The sequence below is a fragment of the Bombyx mandarina genome, chromosome A1, assembly GCF_030267445.1.
Source record: "Bombyx mandarina strain Sakado chromosome A1, ASM3026744v2".
NCBI classification, from domain to species: Eukaryota; Metazoa; Arthropoda; class Insecta; order Lepidoptera; family Bombycidae; genus Bombyx; species Bombyx mandarina.
The window spans coordinates 5,616,541-5,634,407 of NC_143234.1; the positions used below are offsets into that span (position 1 = coordinate 5,616,541).

The following is a 17,867-nucleotide window of genomic DNA, read 5'->3' on the forward strand; positions in this document are numbered from 1 at the left end:
CGGCCGCGTTCGATCACATGGACGTTTACGAGTCCGTGTCGCGTACGTTATAAAATCTTTACCGGTAATCAATGGCGCAAAAAGGTAGAGAAAAACCGTATTCCCTTACGTTAGCATTCTACAATGCTAACAGACTCGCGCGGCAACGCGATCAAATTTTCGAATTCCTCCGCGACAATCTTATAGATATCTTGTTAGTGCAGGAGACCTGTCTGAAGCCCTCGCGTCGCGACCCGAAAGTCGCGAACTACGTCATGGTTAGGAATGACAGACTCACCGCCTCCAAAGGCGGGACTGCCATTTACTATAGACGGGCCCTGCACGTTGTCCCTCTCGATACTCCCCACCAGCCGATCGTCATCGCATCCGTTTATCTCCCCCCGGACAAGCCCCTCCTGAGCAGTGACATCGAGTCACTGTTCGGCATGGGAGACTCCGTCATCCTGGCAGGCGATTTAAATTGCCACCACACTAGGTGGAACTGCCATCGTACAAACGTTAACGGTAGGCGTCTCGACGCGTTTATAGACGACCTCACCTTTGAAATAGTCGGTCCCCCAACTCCAACATGTTATCCGTATAACATCGCGCTCCGTCCGAGCACTATAGACCTGGCATTGCTTAGGAACGTAACTCTGCGCTTGCGTTCCATCGAAGCAATGTCAGAGCTCGACTCAGACCACCGACCTGTCGTTATGCAGCTCGGTCGCCCTCACAACCCAGTCACTGTTACGAGGACCATGGTGGATTGGAATAAGCTGGGCACGTGCCTAGCCGACGCCGCTCCGCCAATCCTCCCTTACGGCCCGGATTCGAATCCATCCCCCGAGGACACCGTCGAATCCATAAACATCATTACCGATCACATCTCTTCCGCGATCATTAGATCTTCAAAAGAAGTCGACGTGGAGGACAGCTTCCACCGCATCAGACTGTCCCCCGATCTTAGGAATCTCTTAAGAGTTAGGAACGCGGCAATCCGGGCCTACGATCGTCTTCCCACGCATTCAAACCGGATTCAGATGCGTCGTCTACAACGCGAAGTCCACTCTCGCTTAAGCGACGCGCGTAACGATAATTGGCATAGTTATTTAGAACAACTCGCGCCCTCCCACCAAGCATACTGGCGACTAGCTAGGACTCTCAAATCCGAAACTACCGCTACTATGCCTTCCCTCGTACGCCCTTCAGGCCAACCACCGGCATTCGATGACGATGACAAGGCTGAGCTGCTGGCCGATGCACTGCAAGAACAGTGCACCACCAGTACTCAACACGCGGACCCCGAACACACCGAGTTAGTCGACAGGGAGGTCGAGCGCAGAGCTTCCCTGCCGCCCTCGGACGCGTTACCCCCCATTACCACTGACGAAGTTAGAGACGCGATCCACAACCTCCAACCTAGGAAGGCACCCGGCTCCGACGGCATCCACAACCGCGCGCTAAAACTCTTGCCAGTCCAACTGATAGCAATGTTGGCTACAATTTTAAATGCCGCTATGACGCATTGCATCTTTCCCGCGGTGTGGAAAGAAGCGGACGTTATCGGTATACATAAGCCGGGCAAACCTACAAACGAAACTTCTAGTTACCGTCCGATTAGTCTCCTCTCGACGATAGGAAAAATTTACGAACGGCTCCTTAGGAAACGCCTCTGGGATTTTGTTACCGCGAACAAAATTCTCATAGACGAACAGTTCGGATTCCGCTCTAAACACTCGTGCGTACAACAAGTGCACCGCCTCACGGAGCACATCCTGATAGGACTAAATAGGCGTAAACAAATCCCGACCGGCGCCCTCTTCTTCGACATCGCGAAGGCGTTCGACAAAGTCTGGCACAACGGTTTAATTTATAAACTGTATAACATGGGAGTGCCAGACAGACTCGTGCTCATCATACGAGACTTCTTGTCGAACCGTTCGTTTCGATGTCGAGTAGAGGGAACTCGTTCTCGTCCCCGTCAACTGACTGCCGGAGTCCCGCAAGGCTCCGCGCTCTCCCCGTTATTATTTAGTTTGTATATCAATGATATACCCCGGTCTCCGGAGACCCATCTAGCGCTCTTCGCCGATGACACGGCTATCTACTACTCGTGTAGGAAGATGTCGCTGCTTCATCGGCGACTCCAGATCGCAGTAGCCACCATGGGACAGTGGTTCCGGAAGTGGCGAATAGACATCAACCCCACGAAAAGCGCAGCGGTGCTCTTCAAAAGGGGTCGCCCTCCGAACATCACTTCGAGCATCCCACTCCGTAGTAGGCGCGCAAACACCTCCGCCGTTAGTCCCATCACTCTCTTTGGCCAGCCCATACCGTGGGTCTCGAAGGTCAAATATCTAGGCGTCACCCTCGACAGAGGGATGACATTCCGTCCCCATATAAAAACGGTACGCGTCCGCGCCGCGTTTATACTAGGACGACTCTATCCAATGCTTTGTAGTCGAAGCAAACTGTCCCTCCGCAATAAGGTAACTCTCTACAAAACTTGTATACGCCCCGTCATGACGTATGCAAGCGTAGTGTTCGCTCACGCAGCCCGCACCCACTTGAAATCCCTTCAGGTTATTCAATCACGATTCTGCAGGATAGCCGTCGGAGCGCCATGGTTCCTTAGGAATGTGGATCTCCACGATGACCTGGAGCTCGACTCTCTTAGTAAGTATCTACAGTCGGCATCGCTGCGCCATTTTGAGAAGGCGGCACGACATGAGAACCCTCTCATCGTAGCCGCTGGAAATTACATACCCGACCCAGTAGACCGAATGGTAAACCGTCGACGTCGCCCAAAGCACGTCATTACGGATCCTCCTGATCCATTAACGGTGCTTTTAGGCACCACAAGCACCGGTCACCGTCCTCGTCGAACCCGTCGCTTGCGACGAAGGGCTCGACGAGCGAACTAACCCATAGACACAGCCCACTGAGTTTCTCGCCGGATCTTCTCAGTGGGTCGCGTTTCCGATCCGGTGGTAGATTCTGCGAAGCACTGCTCTTGCTAGGGTCAGTGTTAGCAACTCTCCGGTTGAGCCCCGCGAGCTCACCTACTAACGTTAGGGTGAAGCTGAAATAGCCTCTCAAGGCTATCAGAATAGGTAGGAAAAAAAAAAAAAAAAGTAATTTAAAAATCCTTTCCGTGAGAAAAATAAGATGTCGTATTCATCTCTATTGTTTCCTGTGTTTTAAGTATACATAATAAGCCTTTTTTCACGAAGGAGTTGATGGATAAATAAGACTTAGAAATAAATAAAAAGTCTTCCTTTCACGTTTATGTTTTAAAATAATGTTAAATATTGGATACGCTATTATAGTACGTAAGGATAAAATGAAGGTTCTTCACAATTGGTCTATACCAAACAAAATATGTATAGCACACTGTGTAGTATAGTATAGTATAGTATAGAGTAGTGGTGGTGGCGTTATGTTATGTCTGTATTCAGTTCCATTTGAAAGCAAAGTAGAAATGTACAATTGTTATCTATATTATTTACGATTTGATAATTAAACGCAAGCTAAGTGCGAAATATACTTATTTTAGTCTATAAAAAATCTTAAGACGCTTTTTAATTTGCCGAGGCAAAAACGTGTAGCTTTGAAGGAAATCAAACGTGCGGCCTCCGGAAAGTGGATACGGGCTGTAGACAAAATGTCCTACTCAGCTCGCTACGCTATATTAAAAGGTAAAACGTCGAAGGTAGCTAGAGGCTTAAGAACTTAAATATATGTAATAAATATTATCAAATAAATTAATAAGCATATGCAGATAGGTAGGCAAACAAACAAACAAATAGTGACATACCATAAAAATAACTAATGCATAATTGCATACATATATGTATGTATATATCGTCTTTTCGCATTAAAAGTGTATTAAAAATATTCGAAATTGAGTTAATATGCGGATCATTTGGTATCACCAGTATTTTTTTCATAAATACTGTCCAAAGAGCGTATTTTAGTTTTAGCTTCTTTTTTTTACTTTCACCTATGTTTTGACTACTATTAACAAAATTAATACATAATTTTATCTTACTTTAAAACACAGATAGTGTGACTGGTAAGAAATAAAATAAAAAATGTTGCAAAGATGATTAATATTAAAAATATCACATGTTAAACATTTAAGACACTCTCCTGTAAAATTAGTAAGTTTTGAGATTATACAGTTTTAATGCGAGAAGACGATATGTAATGATATATACATACGTCGATACATCGAGGCGATCATGTCTATCAGTCACGAGGAGCACGAGTGGAGGAGGATAATACATATATAAATGCGTAATTATAGTATGTATGGGAACGAGCCACGACCCACTCTTTGTAAATGTCACCACCATTAGATGTGGCTCTTGACTCAGCCTTCGCATCGAAACGCATGATTGCCACATATTCTACTGAAGTTGAAACTTCATGAAATTCAATTTCTATAATAAATCATTCATAAAGAACGAACGACGATAAATTATTTGATCATTACAAATTCGACCTACATTACACTTGCGGCCCATTTAATTGGGCACTCGTTAAAAATGCATAGAAACACGAATTGATCGCGATCGACTGTCGGCTTCGTTAAAACTTTGTAAGCCGCCGGAATTCGAATGATCGATTCAGTATTTAGATTTGTTTTATTGATTTAACTTCATTAGGAAACAATCAAAGAATCACTAATTATATTGCTATAAAAAAGCCCGTTCTACAATTTACGTAACTATACTGAGACCTTAGAACTTATATCTCCACGTGAGTGGCGCATTTACGTTGTAGATGTCTATGGGCTCCAGTAACCACTTAACACCAGGTGGGCTGTAAGCTCGTCCACCCATCTAAGTAATAAAAACAAAATTTCGCGAAGTATTAACTTTAATAAAAATATAGAAAAGTTGACGGATGTTCCCAGAAGATATGGACAAATAAAAAATCATACAATGTTCTAACTTCAACACAACTAAATTCAATCGTAGCGCTTTTTAGTTTTGCGCTAATGCAATAGTTGCTATATAGCTTTAGTCCCTTAACTTCGTATGTCAATGAAATATTTTATTGTACGATATTCAGAACAGTAGGTATTCGAAATGATGACATCTAGATAAGATGAGATCTAGCTCTTGGCGATAAGATCGCCAATTGTACTTTTTTTATTTAATGTATCGCATTGTTTATTTATTTTTTTGGTGTACAATAAGGATAACTTTCTCTTTCTCTCCCTGGACTTATACGCATTAAAGTGTTAATGCCATGGCCTAACACCACCTGAGGTTCACAATTCAATTACCTTATTTAGTGGAGCTCATCTTCTATAACGTTACCTCACTGTTGAGGATCGCGACCACATGTGACGCTCCTCCAGTGTTCGATCATGGGTGGTATGGACCGCATGGTACAGACTACCACCAAGTGCTTTCTTAACCAGATCTCCCATCTGGCTGGTATACTGCCCACGGCGCGCTTGCCCTCTATGCGACCCGAAATTATGAGCTTCTCTAATTCATGACCATTCATTAGTCTATCTTAAGCCAATACCGCATCGATGATGTGTTGCAGAAGTAGTAATGATAATCGAGTGTGAGTTTACACCAGTTTCTTGACGGTGGCTCTTATCTTACCACTGAAATAAATTCATAAGTATTGTAATTTTAAGCACCAAAATTATTTTCGCAATTTGTATTTTGATTGCCTTGAAATATTTCCATAATACTTTGTCTTGGAGATAGCATGTACAAGTAATGATATTTTATGTTTTCAAAAGTTTGCGACGTTCTCACAATCCAATTCGAGTGTGAAAAGTTACGGGTCTTTGATCTCTGTTTGTTGAAATTAGCTCGAATTCATGTCAAGCTTAGTTACGTGTGAATTTATGAGTTTCAGTTTAGCGCATAATTTAGCATTTTTGGATTTTAGAATGCTGGATGCAAACAGCGCAGGACTGGTCGTTGTGGCGAGGCTTGGGGGATTCCTATGTCCAGCAGTGGACGTCTGTGGGCTGATAGATAGATAGTAAAAATTATTGCAGCACGATACATATCTGCGGCTGTATTCTCATAGTTACTCCAAATGAGATCTGAGGAATTTTCAGCAGTGGCTAGTAGTTTGGTATACATGGCACTCAGCATCATATACTCAACAGATTTCAAAGAAAAAAAAGTAAACGTCATGTATTTTAGAAAAGCAGTAATAGGTTCCATCCTGACTCGGACTTTACGCGTTCATGCCTCTTAAATTTAATAGAGCTGACTTCTTTTAACGTTATTATTATCGGTATTTCTACAGAGTTTTTGGTGTGGCTTTAATTGAGGTATAATATAGTATGTACTAATATAGTAATATTTTATGTCATTAGTTTCAGAATTTAGTTATTGTCACAGCGAAGAGTGGTAAGGATACCATTGCACTTGGCCCGAGCAATGCGACCATAATTTATTCATAAATAAATATCGTAATAAACTTCTTTATCTATAATTAAGTATTATCTTGAAGCCAGTTTGTGTGTCTTTATTTTGTTACAGAGTACTAAAACTTTTTAACCTTATAACCAAAAACTTGTACACTAAAACCGAAATATTAGGATATTATTTTGGGCGCCACTGTAGTTGGTTTATTTTTATGAAATTTGTACAGTTACTCATTAAAGTTTTTGTCATACCAAGCATTGCCGCAATGCGGGGCTCAAAAAAAGGGAAAAATGACGAGGAATAATGGCGTTTAATGCCAAACGAATAAGGTCGCGGTAAATAGTAACCATTTTTCTATTGAGCTAGGTGTACAATAGGTCACGCACGATAGCGTGAGAGTTGCCGGAGCTTAAGATTACAGTCGGTTTGAACCTGGCCCTAAATCGTGGTCACCACAAATAAGTATTTTGCACAAACGATGTTAGTTTTTTTTTGTCAATTTCTTCAATCTAGTTTTTTCGGATTTGGTTAGGTACTGGTAAGTTCGAAATAGCAGATAATTGCAAAAACGATGGTCGGGCTAGTACCAACGCCGATGTATGGGATGAGACATAGAAACTGGTGTTTCTATTGTAGATAATCGTCGAGTGTCGAGCTAGCGGAGTCCATACACCTCAGGTCCGATTATTAATACTATTGCATTACCTGTATGTACATATGTATATTTCACCCATTGTATGACTAGCGTGAAAGGGTGCCCATGCGATGGACCGACCAGATCAAGTCGGCAGTTGGCGGCTATTTGCATGAGTGTACCAGGCTCACCACAAACCGCGAAGAGTGGCGATTGCTCGTGAGGCACATAACATTTGCCCACACCAATGATACTGGATGACAACCACGACCGCTCTAACAAGAGCGATACGGCATTCGAGATGACTAGCAATTACTGACAAGATCAAGATAAAATATTTAGTGGACCTTGCGATATGAGTTTTAAGGTCTCAGTTTTTACAGTACAACGGCCGCATTACCCTTTTGAACCGAAACGCATTACTTTTTAGCGGCAGAAATAGGCAGCGTGGTGGTACCTATCCGTGCGGACTCACAAGATGTCCTATTACCAGTAATTATGCAAATTATAATTTTTGGGGTTGATTTTTATTACAAGATAGCGACCCGCAAGATAGCGAAACACACACGAAACAAAAAAAAAAAAAATTTTTTTAAAGAAGTAGCCTATGTTCATCAGGGACAATGTCGGCTTCTAATGGAAAAAGAATTTTTCAAATCGGTCCAGTAGTTTCGGAGCCTATTCGAAACAAACAAACAAACAAATCTTTCCTCTTTATAATATTAGTATAGATGTTAGATGATGGTCCTTCACCGTGGAAATCAATTTAACTTGTAGATATTACAGCATCTGCTAATGCTAGTCAAAGCAGTCCCCCAAACTGAGGACAGAAGCATGTAATATTTCCCGAAAGTGACTGCGAAGCACAATGATTTTGGGTCTTCGACCTCATGCCTATAGATCGGTGATGTCCATGGGTTTCAATGAATGTTACCAATGATGCCGTTTTTATTATTTCAAACGTGTACTGTCGCTTAGGTCATTATTCTTGTTTGAAAGTTCTAAGCCTAATTAGCATTTCCAGCTATTCGAATATACATATGTAGGTTAACAAAAGTTAGTTCTCTGTAACACGGCGGTACCAATTGTTTTAAACTAATTTATAACGTGCCTCGAAGAGTTTAATTAGTTTAAAGGTTTGAGGTTAAAGTATAATTGAGAGTCAGACATGGTTTATTGGATGAAATCCATTAATATTAAGGATCCTTAATTTAATACTAGTCTTTTTCGCGACCCTTGTCACCTCTAACTACTGCTGCTACATCCTATTAAATTATCCATCGTTGCCTCAACGTTTGGCAGGGAGAAGTTGATCTTCTCAATTGGCTCCAAAATCGTCTATACTATTTGGCGTAACTCTATAGATGGCGTTTTAAATGACTACGATACTCCAAAGCGATGAGTCGTTGCGTGCGATGTTGGATTTGTGGAAGTCACCCATTTTCTTCCAGCTGCAGGGGGGAGGGGGCGCTCGGCTACGACTGGGTCCTGCGGGGTGCCCTTCACAGCCCTGTCCCGGGCCTACGCGTTGTGTGTTACGCGGATGACACGTTAGTTATGGCTCGGGGGAAAGACTACCATGAGTCTGCCCATCTTGCCTGCGCAGGGGTGGCATTCGTCGTCGGTAATATTCGGAGGTTGGGCCTCGAGGTGGCGCTCGAGAAATCCCAGGCCCTGCTGTTTCACAGGGCTGGAAGAGAGCCGCCACCCGGGGCCCTCCTGGTGATTGGAGGCGTCCGCGTTGAGGTTGGGGTAACCGGGTTGCGGTACCTCGGCCTCGAATTGGACGGTCGTTGAAACTTCCGCGCTCACTTCGAGAAGTTAGGCCCTCGGCTGATGGCGACGGCTGGCTCGTTGAGCCGGCTCTTGCCAAACGTCGGGGGGCCCGACGCAGTAGTACGTCGTCTCTACGTGGGGGTGGTGCGGTCCATGGCACTGTATGGGGCTCCCGTGTGGTGCCGCGCCCTGACTCGCAGGAACATCGCGGCCCTGCGACACCCGCAGCGTGCAATCGTGGTCAGGGCGATCCGTGGATACCGCACCGTCTCCTTCGACGTGCGTTCTCGCCGGGACACCTTCCTGGGACCTGGAGGCGGAGGCGCTCGCCACCGATTAGGCGTGGCGATGTGACCTTCGCGACATGGGGGAACCACGTCCCGGAGAAGGAGCGATTAGAGCGCGGAGGCTCCAATCTCGGCGGTCTGTGCTGGAGGCGTGGTCTCGCCGCTTGGCGAACCCGTCGGCCGGTCTCCGGACCGTCGAGGCGGTGCGCCCGGTCCTCGCGGAATGGGCGAACCGTGACCAAGGGCGTCTCACCTTCCGGTTGACGCAGATGCTTACCGGCCATGGGTGTTTTGGCCGGTACCTGCATCGCATCGCCCGGAGGGAACCGACGATGGAGTGTCACCACTGTGACTGCGACGAGGACACGGTCGAGCATACGCTCGCATATTGCCCCGCATGGCTGGAGCAACGCCGTGTCCTTGTCTCGCAAATAGGACCGGACTTATCGCTGCCGACCGTCGTGGCCACGATGCTCGGCAGCGGTGGGTCCTGGTAGGCGATGCTCGACTTCTGCGAGTACACCATCTCGCAGAAGGAGGCGGCGGAACGAGAGAGGGAGAGCTCATCCCTCTCCGCACCTAACCGTCGCCGCCGAACCGGGGGCCGGAGAAGGGCTTTTGCTCGACTCCGGCCCCTGTAGATGGCGGATTCCCCCCGGTGAAGGTCAAGGGGCGACCTGAGGGGGTAGAGGCCGCGCGGCGCGCTACCAGCACTCTAGTGCGCTGCCAAGGAGTTACGAAAGAGCGACCGGTTGGCGGTGTATCGCGTCCCGACCCGGCAGGCTGGTTTTGGTCCAGCGGGGTATTCCGGGACACCAGCGGCACCGTCTGGGCGGCCTGACGGGCTGCCGTACCGAGACGGCCGACGTTTCAGAGCCTTCGATTCGCCTCGAAGGCTCCGTCGGCTGGGCGTCCTTGGGGTGAGCCGCGCCGTCTGGTTGTAGTGTTGACCGCGGTAACCCCCCTACCTCATCCGGGTTCTGACCTCAGAGAGGATCGGACGTCGGGTGTAAGAGTGCAGGGGAGTCGTTTAGTGGGTGGGCCCTAAAATCCTTGGGCCCGCGATCTGCTCTCAACACCTGCAGATCGTTGAGTCTCACATACTCCGCGCGCCCTTTATGCGCGGGGACCTCGTAGGAGGTTCGGCCCCCGGCCCGAAAAAAAAAAGGGGGGGGAGGGGGCGTGGTACTTCAAACGTCGGGGGTCCCGATCAGGTGGCGCGCTGCCTCTACATGGGGGTGGTGCGGTCAATGGCACTATACGGGGCTCCCGTATGGTGCCACGCCCTGACCCGCAAGAACGTCGCGGCGCTGCGACGTCCGCAGCGGGGCAAAAGGGGCGCGCGGGGACCTCGTAGGAGGTTCGGCCCTCTACCCGAAAAAAAAAAAAAAAAAAAAAAAAAAAAAAAAGTGGGCGTGGTACCACAGTTGTAGGGATCTCGCTCGATTCTTGGCCCACTCAGTACTTTGGTTTTGCTCTATATGCTGATTTTGGGATTAGCGAGCGATTTCTAAGTAGTCGATTTCACTTTGAGAAAGACCAACCAACCGTTTTGTTTTTTTATCCGGTAGAAGGATACAACACATTTTGTTTTCTTATCCGGTAGAAGGATACTCTGCCCGATAAGGAGTTCAAGTTGGAGGTGCCGTCTAAGCAAGCTTCGGATGTCTTGCGTACCCAGATTCACCGTGAATATGGCTCCGATGACTTTCGGTGCGTTCCCTTGCGAAATTGTTCACTTCTTCCTCCGTCTTCGGTTTTACACCAACAAGTTCCACCTATCGCCCTCAACAAGTAAGTGGAGCTCTGAGGAATAGTTGATCGAAAAAAATATGCTTTTATGATTTGTTTCTTTCTCCAAGTATTCGATGTTGGTGATTCAACGCAGGCGTTGTGGACAACCTCTAAATATATTAACGAAATGTTCAAATTGCAATATCAAGTATGAACTCGTAACTGTATAAAATAATTACAGAGCAGGACAGCTTTTGAAGAGCGAAGTTCGTGACATGTAAAGTTCCTCAGATGCTGCATGTGTACTTAGAATTAACACGTTCACTGCGGAACAGGCCCAAATCAGCCTGCCGCGGAATTTCACCTGGTGCGGACGAAGAAAACTATGTCCCTCTCGCTGGTGCGGAACGATTATCTCAGGTGTTTGTAAGGGTACGACAAAGACAAATATATATTTGAGATTGTGGTCAAAAGTATAGGTGTTCCCTATAAAAACATCACGGCAGGCCTTTATCGGCCTATCACGCACTGACGGTAAAAAATATCAACTCGGTGCGGGAGGAGGCCTATTGTGGCCCGCCGTCCCAACAGGCTGTTGGCGGCCCGATACCGCACAGAGCGCCCGCCTCGCCAGTTAGTGTTGGGCAAGCTATCGGAATTGACGTACGTCACGTTTTTTTTATTCCTTAAATTTAAAGGCACGATGTCAGGCAACAAAAGAAAGATAAATATTTTGGAAAATAAATTAATTTGCGGTGCAGATAGTGATAGTGACAGCAGTCAGGAGATATTTTCCTTCAAGAAAATGAAAAACTGCGGGAAACCATGAAGAGTTCCGAGGTGAAAAGGAAAGTAAAAAAAATTAAAACGTACTGCAGAATGTGCAAGCAAAATCTTTGTGCGAAATGTTTTAAAGACAGCCATTAATAAATAATTAAATAAACAATTTTTATTTCTTTACTTTAATTCTGTTTTATTTTCGATATCCCCTTATTTTTGTCTTTCCCATCACTACTAAAAATACTTTCTAGTGCGGTTCTGGTCGATATCGACCCGCCATTTTCCTTGGTTTATTTCTCATTTTCTGTTCGGCAGATCCCGGGGCGAATCAAATCTAAAGAAGTTGGGTTCAAGGTTTTTCCAACAGTCCAAAAACTGTTCACCTACATTATGTTTTCGCAAAGTTATAGCAATTTAATCTAACCTTGTGCTGACGTGTCGAAAAAGACCTACCACGCACTGGCGGAAAAATCATTGGGGGCACAATTTGGCCCGCCGCCGCACCAGACAAAGGTTTAAGATTTTACTTGCCGCAGCGAACGTGTTAACAAACCAACCTCACTCGAAACAGCCCAACTTTATTTGAATGCATACCGAAGTTCGAACATTAAGCAACGCCAGAATAATATTTGGGAACGAAAACAGTTTGTTGAAATTTTTGGGTTTCATTGTTTTATATTTACGAGTTTGAACTGTTTTAGCTTAGACGCTATGTAGTGTCATGCATTCCATTCAAGGGTGAGACATGCAAGTTGCGGTTTCTATGGAATTAGATAACCTACTATTTACTAATGCCAAATGGGCTGTAATTTCCTTTGCCCAATAATCTATACCAATAAAACATTTAACATCTAACTCTCATTAGAAACGTTTGCTGAAATCGCTTATGCACGAAGTGGTGGTGGCTATCTTAACAGACTTTACTGTAGGGTAAGTAGTACTGTAACTTTACCAAGAAAAAGACAAAAATACGTAGCCCCGATTTTAGAAGTCAGAATTTTAGAATTTTTGTCTTTTTCTTGGGGTGACAAAGGATTTCATAGAACCACTTAAGTATTTAATTCGTAAAATGATCTCTAACAAAAGCTTATAAAACACTCAGCTTCAGCCCAACGATTCCTGAAAAGCATTCCGTTTATCGTGTATCTCAGTTACAAGTTTTGGAATAAATCCAACTGGATGGTGCCATATCGCTTCATTTACTGCACAAATCGTTGGACTGACGCCCTACCGGGCTACCTGCCAATCCAGATGTTTCATTCTCGTGCCAATTAAAAGTAGGTTAAAGGACTTAGTTGTTCAAATATTACGAAGCGATTCGTATCTTTTTCCTACCTATGCTGATAGCTTTGAGAGGCTATTTCAGCTTCACCCTAACGTGTGTAGGTGAGCTCACGGGGCCCAAGCCGGAGTGTTGCTAACACTGATCCTAGCAAGAGCAGCGCTTCGCAGAATCTACCACCGGATCGGAAACGCGACCCACTGAGAAGATCCGGCGAGAAACTCAGTGGGCTGTGTCTATGGGTTAATTCGCTCGTCGAGCCCTTAGTCGCAAGCGACGGGTTCGACGAGTACGGTGACCGGTGCTTGTGCTGCCTAAAAGCACCGTTAATGGAACGATTCGTTAATAACATAGTCAGAATATGAACGAAAAATTATACTCACTTAATCTTGTTAGACCGAGATTTAATTGTTTTGGAAATCTCATTGATCTGTTGCGATTCTTTTCAGGAAGTTTTTAGTTAAGTCGTAATGTACAACGAACGCCTCCGAGTCATTCAAGAACGTTAACCTCGGGCGACAGCTGCTTACATTGCGTGCTGCACATAAACATTATTAAAACGAATCACTAACTCAATCGTAAGTCCCCTCAAACCAAAATTGGAATCACCTATAACCTTTATAGACCTTAAAGACTTTTTTTTTGCTTAGATGGGTGGACGAGTTCACAGCCCACCTGGTGTTAAGTGGTTACTGGGGCCCATAGACATCTACAACGTAATTGCGCCACCCACCTTGAGATATAAGTTGTAAGATCTCAGTATAATTACAACGGCTGCCCCACCCTTCAAACCGAAACGCATTACTGCTTCACGGCAGATATAGGCAGAGTGGTGGTACCTACCCGCGCAGACTCTCAAGAGGTCCTACCACCAGTGCAAAATTTCAATAATAATTATTAAAAGTGAGAGGTTTCGTAACGTACACGAGTACAGTTCAAACAAGTTCTCTAAGCGTGCAAAAAAATCGTTTATGAATGTTTGATGGGGTATGATTGTGGACACAGGCGGATCTAGGTCACAGTGACGTCACGAGCTCGGCTCGCGCCAGAACTGCTTTCTCTATCTACAGTCCAGCTTTATTTATAAAACGCAGCTAGCTGGCTTTTGTGAAACTTGAAATTTTCATTCGCTTCTTCAAGCTTCTTGTCGTGAACGTGTTTTGCAGTGTTAAATTTTGCTCGTTTTAATTCATCCGTAAGATTCTTCATACATATTATTGACATTGCTGTATGAAGTTTTAAAATTTATGAGGGTGAGGCTATTTTGTGGGCATTTCCTTTTTATTTTTTTAGTAATACACATTGACTCTATATTTATTAAGAACTGCAATGTGTCCTGCCAAAGGTATATATAATAGTTGATAAATTGACTGAGACAGGCAGACCTACGGTGCATCTGATGGTGAGTAATCCTGCTACTCATGGGCATCAGCAACACTATGGGCACAATCAAACCCCCTGCACTCTCGCCCAAGCGTCTAATCCCCCCGAGGTCAGAATCAGGGTAGGGTAAATGGTTTACCGCGGTCAACACTACAACCAGATGCCCGGGTCACCCCAAGGACGCCCGACCGACGGAGCCTTCGAGGGGCACAATCAAACCGCTCTCTGCTTAATACCTGTTACGATTATTTATATTTGCGGAATCGATTTACGATGTTATTCTTTCATTTCCGAAATCATTCGTAAGCATGAGCTAAAAACAATTTCTATAAATAGTGGTAGCTGCTGCGATTTGAGTACCGGTAGAGTATTCTTTATTGTTAGGAATACACTATTAGGTTGAAGCTATTAGATTACAAACGCCTTCAAGGAGATAATAATTCATTACAGTTACAGTTCCGAGAACGGTCTTCCTAAGCTTTGTTTAAAATTCAATTAGATCAGCATCGGTCGTGGCATTCAAAACTTTATTGTAGTGAATAACTAAGACTAAAATCATTAGTCGGTCTGCAAAATAAATTAAATTTCTTTAATACAGAATTCAAGATTAGTGTTCAACAATAATAAATTTTAATTTGCACCCGGGAAATCCTCGCAATAGCTCACGCCGTGAGAAACGGAAAAACATTCTTCCAACTCCGCGGAATCGTTCTGGATACAGTAGGTAATTCAACTTTTTTTCCTTCATTCTTGAAGATGCCGTTGAGAAGTTTTAGCTTTTTATTTCATCGAAACGTTTCTTTGAGAGTGCACTTTTATGTTTTGCAAATTAATCCAGCTCCTTGAATGATCTTTTATGTTCCACTCGATCTTAATTTTTTCACTTGTTTTGTATTATAGAATATAGAAATATATGTACTAAGAGATGAATGTTAGCTATGTCATAATAAAAAAAACATGACAATGTTAAAATGGAAACAAACGTCATGCGAAATTATAGTGATTTTACAGTCTCAACGAGGTGTAGTTTAGAGCCTCAGGAATTTGTGTGTAAAAAAAACGAATAATTTTAGTACAAAATTCTTAGAAAGTCAATGATAATCTTATATTAAATCTAATTTAAATGCTATATCTTTATCCTTTACAGAATTTCTGTAAATTAAACGGTTTTCTGGAAAAGATTGCTTTTAGCGATAAGACCATTGTACAAATGTATCTGCTTGTTGACTGTTTTTCTATTATTAATTGTGTTATGGTGTGCAATAAAGTATATTTTCTCTCTCTCTCTCTCTCTCTCTCTCTCCCTCTCTCTCTCTCTCTCTCTCTCTCTCTCTCCCTCTCTCTCTCTCTCTCTCTCTCTCTCTCTCTCCCTCTCTCTCTCTCTCTCTCTCTCTCTCTCTCTCCCTCTCTCTCTCTCTCTCTCGCTCTCAATCTACAGGTTTGTTACCCCATTAGCAACTCAAACATATGTAGGTACATGTAAAAGTATATTTGCAAAATTTTTGTCCCCCCCAAAAGATTCAAGACTAAAATGAAAAGAGCTTGGAAACGTAAAAGGACAAAGGTTCAACAAGATTTGTTTAGAACAACACAACTAAAAACTCAACAACGGATCCCGTCTTGTTAGAACTAGGGGAAACTAGTTCACAATTTACGGACATCGAAGTCCCGAGTCGCGACGATGTTACCGGTAACTTTTTAAAGTTCTTTCCCGGATATTTTTCTTTGTGGTCGTGATTCGTTAGCTTCTAATTAAAAGGAAGGATTGTCGGGACTTAAGTAATCGTTCAAATCTTATACATTTAAACGAGCAATTCTTATATATATATAATCTGAATCTCGGAAACGGCTCCAACGATTTTCAAAAAATTTTGTATACATGGGATTTCGGGGGCGATAAATCGATCTAGCTACGATTTATTTTCAGAAAATGTTGCTTTATTCATGTTTTTAATAATCAACCCTTCCTGACATCTATTGGCGAATAACAATACTATTTTTCTTAATTGAGGGCAACTAACCGCTTTAAAGACAGTGCCTTCAAAGGTAATAGAAAGGGACATAGCTCATTCAAATTTTTCAATTATTTCACATAATTTTGAATAAAGGTATAAAACTTAGCGACGTACATCATCAAAATGTTAGAATTACAGTCAAGACAATACCTTGAAAATTTTCCGTTTGGTTACCTTTGAAGTATCTTCAAGTAAATGCACAAAGATATTATGTAAATGTTGGTAGGGAGGTGAAGTTACTCAAGCAATAGTTGGATTTCTGCGGAATGTTTTAATCAAAATCTTATTCTACCTAGAAACGACTTAATTAATATTGAGTTAATATTAAGTTATCTTAATAATATTAAGCTTAATAACTGGAATACGCTAGTCTTAGAATCTTTTTTCTTTTTTTTATTGCCCTTGTAGACAGACGAGCATACGGCCCACCCGATGGTGAGTGGTTCCATCGCCCATGAACTTCAGTAATGCCAGGGGCAGAGCCAGGCCGCTGCCTACCTACCCAATATTGATTTGTAATTATTTTATTTTTTTGTATTTTGTGAATAGTTTTCTCTTAAAGCTCCCACTTTTATCTCAAGCTCTTTTCTTTTTCCTTGTGAACGTGGCTGCACAACTATGTTTTTCGCTGCCTCTATTCAAATTTGGTTGGAGAGTGTCTCTCTGTAATTCTCGTCCCTACGTGACCAGCCGAACGTACTTAACTTTATCCGCACTGAATCCACAATTTATGTCGAATGTGCTGGAACTACTATAGAAGCCCCATAGTTTTTTTGCTTGTGAGAATTAAGTTGGACTATATGTGGATTTTTTTTCGGTTTTCCGAGCTGTATAATCGATATTTAGTATCACGGAACCCTTCTGGTGACAGACACATCGTTTCATGTATGTATACTATGAAAGTTAAAAACCATTATTTCTATAGATATGTATGTCTCGGAAACCCATATATTGGGATAAATAATCTACGTAACTAATCAAGTCAAATCCTTTAGCTCTAATTGCAAAAGGATAAATTATACTAATACTTTGTATGAGGATATGTTTTCATTGACTTCCCTTGAGCCAATGTCAGAAGTAGCAGTAAGAATTCGCTTAGCGAACTATTATGAAATACTCCTCGGTCAGCAAATTATTGTATTTTGGATTATCAATTATCATTTTCTTAATGCCTTAGCGTTAGCAAAAACAACAAGTATGCAAAATCAGAATGATCAGATTTGGCAAATTAAGAATTAGATTTCTTAAGAACTTTTTTGATGGAAGCTAAAATGCGACATAATTTAATCTATTTAAATATAAATGATTTATGGTCACCACAGCCAGAATGGGCAGTAGGGCCAAGTGGAGACGAGAGGGGGATAAGAACTACGAAGATTTGTCTCCGAGCCGGGATGAAGAGTTGTCGCTAATGTGAATAGTTGTTCCGAGCTTCAACGAGGATGTTTGCGCTATAACTTGTTTGGGAGGATTTCCTGATTTTTGAAAACGAAAGATCCGAGTATGCGTAAACTAACGAATCTGGTGGTACATTTTTATTAAAACGAAATAGAAAACTATATATATTTCATGTTTCTATTT

At 43.2% G+C, this 17,867-nt stretch overlaps 1 protein-coding gene and 1 pseudogene across 1 annotated transcript in view; both read right to left on the reverse strand.

Moving 5' to 3' along the window:
* Positions 1 to 17,867, reverse strand: part of Gfrl (Glial cell line-derived neurotrophic family receptor-like) — a 259,265-nt gene that overhangs the window by 124,039 nt on the left and 117,359 nt on the right. The window lies entirely within an intron of this gene.
* On the reverse strand, positions 8,851 to 9,962 carry LOC149499482 (uncharacterized; annotated as a pseudogene).